Raw genomic sequence first — 9268 nt, forward strand, 5'->3', positions numbered from 1 at the left:
TCTTCTAGGACAGAGCTGGCGACTAGGCCTGGCCATTACCAGATAGTTCCGACTCCACGGTAAGGAGAAATTGTTCATTTCCAAGTCTTTTGAAACTGACCTGTTGGAAAATGTGATAAAGCCATTAAATCTAATTGGATAAAACACAGTGAGATAATGTAGCTGGTGGGAACAAACTGGACACAGAGCTACATAGTGGAATAATGTTGAACAAATTGGACATGAAGCTACATAGTGGAATAATGTTGAACAAGCTGGACAGAAAGCTACATAGTGGAATAATGTTGAACTAACTGAACATAAAGCTACATAGTGGAATAATGTTGAACTAACTGAACATAAAGCTACATAGTGGAATAATGTTGAACAAACTGGACATGACGCTACATAGTGGAATAATGTTGAACTAACTGGACAGAAAGCTACATAGTGGAATAATGTTGAACTAACTGAACAGAAAGCTACATAGTGGAATAATGTTGAACTAACTGAACATAAAGCTACATAGTGGAATAATGTTGAACAAACTGGACAGAAAGCTACATAGTGGAATAATGTTGAACTAACTTAACATAAAGCTACATAGTGGAATAATGTTGAACAAACTGGACAGAAAGCTACATAGTGGAATAATGTTGAACAAACTGGACATGAAGCTACATAGTGGAATAATGTTGAACAAACTGGACAGAAAGCTACATAGTGGAATAATGTTGAACTAAATGGGCATAGAGCTACATTGTAACGGTTTTCGTCTTCGGATGAGGAAGATTAGACGGACCAAAGCGCAGCGTGGTAAGTGTTCATGTTTGTTTATTGAAATGAACACTGGAAGCCCGAGAGGCTGCCCCAAAAATGTATTGGGGGGGGGGCACACGGGGAGTGTGGCTAAGTCAGGTAGGAGACCTGAGCCAACTCCCCGTGCTTACCGTGGAGAGAGATGGACTGGGCCGGCAACGTGTTATGCCGCGAGGCGCACGGTGTCTCCGGTGCGTAGACATAGTCCGGTGCGGTACATAACAGCCTTACGCGTAGGCATAGTCTGGTGCGGTATATACCAGCCTTACGCTCGGTGTCCCCGGTTCACCAGCACAGCCCAGTGCAGGCTATTCCACCTCGCCGCACTGGCCTGGCTACGGGGAGCATTCAGCCAGGTAGGGTTGGGCAGGCTCGGTGCTCGAGACCTCCTGTGCGCCTTCACGGTCCGGTCTATCCGGTGCCACCTCCACGCACCAGCCCTCCGGTGGCAGTCCCCCCGCACTAGGCTGTCTCTCCATCTCCTTCCTACAGGTGCTCCCGCCTGTCCTGAGTTGCCAGAGTCTCCCGTCTGTCCTGAGCTGCCAGAGTCTCCCGTCTGTCCTGAGCTGCCAGAGCCACCAGTCTGTCCTGAGCTGCCAGAGCCGCCAGTCTGTCCTGAGCTGCCAGAGCTGCCAGTCTGTCCTGAGCTGCCAGAGCCGCCAGTCTGCCAGGAGCTGCCAGAGTCGCCAGTCTGCCAGGAGCTGCCAGAGCCGCCAGTCTGCCAGGAGCTGCCAGAGCAGTCAGTCATTCCGGTGCTTCCGGAATCTCCCGTCCATTTGGGACCCGTGGCTTGGGTCCTCAGTCCGAGGTCGGCTGCGAAAGTCGCCGCATTAAAGAGGCCACGGAGGCGGGTAGAGAGGTGGAGAAGGACAATGGTGGAGTGGGGTCCACGTCCCGCGCCAGAGGACAGACACCCACCCAGACCCTCCCCTATAGGTTTAGGTTTTGCGGCCGGAGTCCGCACCTTTGGGGGGGGGGGGGTACTGTCAGGTTCTGACCTTAGTTCCTTTGTTTTGTCTTTTGTTTTAGTATGGTCAGGGAGTGAGTTGGGTGGGTTGTCTATGTTAGTTTTTCTATGATTTTCTATTTCTGTGTCTGGCCTGGTACGGTTCTCAATCAGAGGCAGCTGTCAATCGTTGTCCCTGATTGAGAACCATATTTAGGTAGCCTGTTTTCCATTGTGTTTTGTGGGTGGTTGCTTCCTGAGTCTTTGTGTGTCTCCACCAGACAGAACTGTTCCGGTTGTTTCCAGTCTTTGTGTGTCTCCACCAGACAGAACTGTTCCGGTTGTTTTCAGGTCTTTGTGTGTCTCCACCAGACAGAACTGTTCCGGTTGTTTCCAGGTCTTTGTGTGTCTCCACCAGACAGAACTGTTCCTGTTGTTTCCAGTCTTTGTGTGTCTCCACCAGACAGAACTGTTCCGGTTGTTTCCAGTCTTTGTGTGTCTCCACCAGACAGAACTGTTCCGGTTGTTTCCAGTCTTTGTGTGTCTCCACCAGACAGAACTGTTCCGGTTGTTTCCAGTCTTTGTGTGTCTCCACCAGACAGAACTGTTCCGGTTGTTTCCAGTCTTTGTGTGTCTGTACCAGACAGAACTGTTCCGGTTGTTTCCAGTCTTTGTGTGTCTGTACCAGACAGAACTGTTCCGGTTGTTTCCAGTCTTTGTGTGTCTGTACCAGACAGAACTGTTCCGGTTGTTTCCAGTCTTTGTGTGTCTCCACCAGACAGAACTGTTCCGGTTGTTTCCAGTCTTTGTGTGTCTCCACCAGACAGAACTGTTCTGGTTGTTTCCAGTCTTTGTGTGTCTCCACCAGACAGAACTGTTCTGGTTGTTTTCAGTCTTTGTGTGTCTCCACCAGACAGAACTGTTCCGGTTGTTTCCAGTCTTTGTGTGTCTCCACCAGACAGAACTGTTCCGGTTGTTTCCAGTCTTTGTGTGTCTCCACCAGACAGAACTGTTCCTGTTGTTTCCAGTCTTTGTGTTTCTCCACCAGACAGAACTGTTCCGGTTGTTTCCAGTCTTTGTGTGTCTCCACCAGACAGAACTGTTCCGGTTGTTTCCAGTCTTTGTGTGTCTCCACCAGACAGAACTGTTCCGGTTGTTTCCAGTCTGTGTGTGTCTCCACCAGACAGAACTGTTCCTGTTGTTTCTTTGTTATTTTGATATTCAGTGTTCAGTTTTCATTAAATAAGATGAACACTTATCACGCTGCCCTTTGATCCTCACCTTCTTCCCACGACAGCCGTTACACGGGGACAAACCCGGATGACGCTGGGCCAATTGTGCGCCGCACACTACTGACTCCCAATCACGGCCGGATATGATGCAGCCTGGATTCAAACCAGAGACTAAGATGCAGCACCTTAGACCCCTGGGCCACTCGGGACGCCACTCGGGACACCACTGTTCAAGCGATGATAAACCAGTGAGAGAACATGGGATTCAGGTGCAGCACATGCGGCCTACAAAGTTTCAAGTATAGGCTAGCGAATTTGATTAGAATTTTGAAATAGAACAGGGCCTATGTGGATATAGTTAGTAGGCTGACACAACATTTCCACTAATGTTATTAGCCTTCCTCCTCTTTTCTCTCTCTATTGTTGCTTCATTCCTTCCTCGTTTTCAACAGTTACATGACATTTTTTGTTGTTGTCCTTATCTTCATCTTTCTAATGACATCCTTGAATAATATAAGACTAGAATTAGATGCAGAAGGCATTAAACTTCTCTTCACTAAGATGGAAAGGTTATGGGTCTGAATAAATAACTGCTACAGTCTACCGCCAACCCGCGTTCCTTGTTCTATTCTACTGTGCCTACTACAGGCGACCTACTGTACCAACTACAGGTAACCTACTGTACCTACTACAGGTGACCTACTACAGGCAACCTACTACAGGCAACCTACTGTACCTACTACAGGTGACCTACTGTACCTACTACAGGCGACCTACTGTACCAACTACAGGTAACCTACTGTACCTACTACAGGTGACCTACTACAGGCAACCTACTACAGGCAACCTACTGTACCTACTACAGGCGACCTACTGTACCTACTACAGGCGACCTACTGTACCTACTACAGGCGACCTACTGTACCTACTACAGGCGACCTACTGTACCTACTACAGGCGACCTACTGTACCTACTACAGGTAATCTACTGTACCCACTACAGGTAACCTACTGTACCTACTACAGGTAACCTACTGTGCCTACTACAGGTAACCTACTGTACCTACTTCAGGTGACCTACTACAGGCAACCTACTGTACCTACTACAGGTGACCTATGGTACCTACTACAGGTGACCTACTGTACCTACTACAGGCAACCTACTGTACCTACTACAGGCGACCTACTGTACCTACTACAGGCGACCTACTGTGCCTACTACAGGCGACCTACTGTGCCTACTACAGGCGATCTAATGTACCTACTACAGGTGACCTACTGTACCTACTACAGGAATCTACTGTACCTACTACAGGTAACTTACTGTACCTACTACAGGTTACCTACTGTACCTACTACAGGTAACCTACTGTACCTACTACAGGTAACCTACTGTACCTACTACAGGTAACCTACTGTACCTACTACATGTAACCTACTGTACCTACTACATGTAACCCACTGTACCTACTACAGGTTACCTACTGTACCTACTACAGGTAACCTACTACAGGTAACCTACTACAGGTAACCTACTACAGGTAACTTACTGTACCTACTACAGGTGACCTACTACAGGTGACCTACTGTACCTACTTTATGAATTGATTTGTTTAGATGAAAATATCATGACTGGTTCTGTTCAAGACACGTTATAAAAAGGTCATGCATTTTTACAGTTAAATTACATGTCTTTACTATAAAGCCCATTAAATGTTTACAGTTAAATCACATGTCTTTACTATAAAGTTAAATTACATGTCTTTACATGTCTTTACTATAAACCCCCCCTAAACTGGGTCTGTACCCCACCTTGCCCCCCCCCTCCTAAACTGGGTCTGTACCCCACCTTGCCCCCCCCCCCTAAACTGGGTCTGTACCCCACCTTGCCCCCCCCCCCTGAACTGGGTCTGTACCCCACCTTGCCCCCCCCCCCCTAAACTGGGTCTGTGCCCCCCCCCCCCTAAACTGGGTCTGTGCCCCCCCCCCCTAAACTGGGTCTGTACCCCACCTTGGCCCCCCCCCCTAAACTGGGTCTGTACCCCACCTTGCCCCCCCTAAACTGGGTCTGTACCCCACCTTGGCCCCCCCCCCTAAACTGGGTCTGTACCCCACCTTGCCGCCCCCCCCCCCCTAAACTGGGTCTGTACCCCACCTTGCCCCCCCCCCCCTAAACTGGGTCTGTACCCCACCTTGCCCCCCCCCCCCCTAAACTGGGTCTGTACCCCCCCTTGCCCCCCCCCCCCCCTAAACTGGGTCTGTACCCCACCTTGGCCACGCCATTCAAAACATGTTACTGTGGAGTAAAAAGTACAGAATGAACTGCACTAATGACTGCTAGCGGGATTTCATTATACAGACAGGAGATGGTAGTTAACCCTGGCTCAGATCCAGCCTAAGCATAACCGTTGGAAACTCATGGTTTTTAATGTGAGGAAGGCAGAGCAGAGAATAGCAGCTGTTGTCGGACATCAAAGTGATTTACGTGATTCTCTCTGTGACGAATGCAATACAATAGTGCACAATGTGATGTGTGAACTCAGTGTGCTGTAACTAAAACAACACAATATGATGCACTCAATGAATTATAATCTACTATATGTTGCAGTCTATTGAAGCATGGCGATACTATAATTAGTACATTTTAGAACACAGAAGAATGTTCTAAGAATTTCCCAGTACGTTAGGAGTCTGTTAGTCTCCGACTCTAGCTGTCAGAACAGACCCAAAATGGAGCAGCGCTGGTATGTGGCACCATTAAAACAGGATATGAGATCGATTTGTATTGCTTTTAATCGTTTTAAATGAATTTATCTTATTAACACTTTGTTCTAGCTAGCTATCAAGTAATCTCTCTCTCTCTCTCTCAGGTTTTCTTCCAGAATGGTCCTGTATTTGGCTCCATCCATCTTCCCATCAATTTTAACCATCTTCCCTGTCCCTGCTGGAGAAAAGCAGGCCTAAACCATGATGCTGCCACCACCATGTTTGACAGTGGGGATGGTGTGTTCAAGGTGATGAGCTGTGTTGCTTTTACGCCAAACATAACCTTTTGCATTGTTGCCAAAAAGTTCCATTTTGGTTTCATCTGACCAGAGCACCTTCTTCCACATGTTTGGTGTGTCTCCCAGGTGGCTTGTGGCAAACTTTAAACAACACTTTTTATGGATATCTTTAAGAAATGGCTTTCTTCTTGCCAGATTTGTGCAATATACGACTGATTGTTGTCCTATGGACAGAGTCTCCCACCTTAGCTGTAGATCTCTGCAGTTCATCCAGAGTGATCATGGGCCTCTTGGCTGCATCTCTGATCAGTCTTCTCCTTGTTTGAGCTGAAAGTTTAGAGGGACGGCCAGGTCTTGGTAGATTTGCAGTGGTCTGATACTCCTTCCATTTCAATATTATCGCTTGCACAGTGCTCCTTGGGATGTTTAAAGCTTGGGAAATCTTTTTGTATCCAAATCCGGCTTTAAACTTCTTCACAACAGTATCTCGGACCTGCCTGGTGTGTTCCTTGTTCTTCATGATGCTCTCTGCGCTTTTAACGGACCTCTGAGACTATCACAGTGCAGGTGCATTTATACGGAGACTTGATTACACACAGGTGGATTGTATTTATCATCATTAGTCATTTAGGTCATCTTTGGATCATTCAGAGATCCTCACTGAACTTCTGGAGAGAGTTTGCTGCACTGAAAGTAAAGGGGCTGAATAATTTTGCACGCCCAATTTTTTCAGTTTTTGATTTGTTAAAAAAGTTTGAAATATCCAATAAATGTTGTTCCACTTCATGATTGTGTCCCACTTGTTGTTGATTCTTCACAAAAAAATACAGTTTTATATCTTTATGTTTGAAGCCTGAAATGTGGCAAAAGGTCGCAAAGTTCAAGGGGGGCGAATACTTTCGCAAGGCACTGTATACAGTGTTTTAACAATGTACAAATAGCTAAAGGTCACAAGATAAAATAGATAAGCATAAATATGGGTTGTATTTACAATGGTGTGTGTTCTTCACTGGTTGCCCTTTTCTCGTGGCAACAGGTCACAAATCTTGCTGCTGTGATGGCACACTGTGGAATTTGGATCTGTGTAATCTGAGGGAAATATGTCTCTCTAATATGGTCATACATTGGGCAGGAGGTTAGGAAGTGCAGCTCAGTTTCCACCTCATTTTGTGGGCAGTGAGCACATGGCCTGTCTTCTCTTGAGAGCCATGTCTGCCTACGGCGGCCTTTCTCAATAGCAAGGCTATGCTCACTGAGTCTGTACATAGTCAAAGCTTTCCTTAATTTTGGGTCAGTCACAGTGGTCAGGTATTCTGCCGCTGTGTACTCTCTGTTTAGGACCAAATAGCATTCTAGTTTGCTCTGTTTTATTGTTAATTCATTCCAATGTGTCAAGTAATTATCTTTTTGTTTTCTCATGATTTGTTTGGGTCTAATTGTGCTGCTGTCCTGGGGCTCTGTAGGGTGTGTTTGTGTTTGTGAACAGAGCCCCAGGACCAGCTTGCTTAGGGGACTCTTCTCCAGGTTCATCTCTCTGTAGGTGATGGCTTTGTTGTGGAAGGTTTGGGAATCGCTTCCTTTTTGGTGGTTCTAGAATTTAACGGCTCTTTTCTGGATTTTGATAATTAGTGGGTATTGGCCTAATTCTGCTCTGTATGCATTATTTGGTGTTCTACATTGTACACGGAGGATATTTTTTGCAGAATTCTGCGTGCAGAGTCTCAATTTGGTGTTTTTCCCATTTTGTGAAGTCTTGGTTGGTGAGCGGACCCCTCTCTCTCTGTCTCTAGCTTTCTCTTCTCTCTCTCTGTCTCTATCGCTCTCTCTTTCTCCCTCGCTCTCTCCCTCTGTCTCTCTCTGTTTCTCTTTTCTCTCTTTCTCCCTCTCTCACTCGGTCTTTCTCTCTCTGTCTCTACTGCTCTTTGTCTTTCTCTCTCTCTTTCTCTCTCTCGGTCTTTCTCTCTCTCTCGGTCTCTCTCTCTCTCTACTGCTCTCTCTCTCTCTACTGCTCTCTCTCTCTGTCTGTAAATCCCACTAAAGCCTTCCTACCACATGTGAGAGGTGGGAACCGGGAGAGAAGGAATCAGCTTCACATGACAGAGGAGGAGTAGAGAGCAGAGCGGCTGTCACACATCTGGAAGAGGTCCTTTCATCATTCCCCCATCCCTCCTGTCTCTGACCCTGGCCCTGCCATCTGGCAACACAGCTAATACTAATGAGGGATGGCGCCGAGTTCCCTGGCACTGGAGTACACACATATACTCATATATACGCACACACAGACACACACACACACAAGAATACATACAAACAAACACACACACACACACACACACACAGACAAGAATACATACAAACAAACACACACACACACACACACACACACACACACAAACACAAGAATACATACAAACAAACACACACACACACAGACACAAACACACACACACACACACAAGAATACATACAAACACACACACACACACACAAGAATACATACAAACAAACAAACACACACACACACACACAGACACACAAACACACACACACAGACAAACACACAAATACACACACACACACACATACAAACACACATGCATACACACAGACACATTCCACATAGATAGAAATGTCAAGGCAGAATGTTTGCTTTTGTTAGAAAAAAAGTCTTACGAGTGATTTAATTTGAAGTTAATATGATAACATAAAACTACACAGCAGGGATGGAACATTACAATTACAAAATGCAGATACAAAATACCATAAAGACCAATGCGTCAAAATAAACTACAAAATAACTTTTGTGATATATTAAACTAAAATACATCTGCAAGTAGCCGGCCGGGAACAACATTCTCAGTAATCATAAACAGACACGTTCTGTGTAATTAAAATGACAAAATACTCAGAAATACGTGTTTCAAATACAGAAATATATATATTATATATTATATACTATATCCGCATCTGATCTCATGTAAAAATGAATGTGAAATGAATGTGACAATATGGGGAGGCAGAATTCTAACATGTGATGACATTAAACTACACGTGACAAACATGTGAGCACATGTGAAAATACAATCTCCTAAAAAAAAAATATATATAATGGGACAATTTTCTACCCAATATTTACAATATATGGTTTGATCATCACTGTGTTTGATAGGTCGGGGCAGTGTACTGGTGGGGCTCATTAGCATATTTTGTGGGCATGGTCAAATGTATGTGTATTTGTGCCAACCGTCAGTGGAAGTGTTGTAGCAGTTTATGTGTTTGATGGTTAT

Source organism: Oncorhynchus kisutch, linkage group LG25 (assembly GCF_002021735.2).
Source record: "Oncorhynchus kisutch isolate 150728-3 linkage group LG25, Okis_V2, whole genome shotgun sequence".
NCBI classification, from domain to species: Eukaryota; Metazoa; Chordata; class Actinopteri; order Salmoniformes; family Salmonidae; genus Oncorhynchus; species Oncorhynchus kisutch.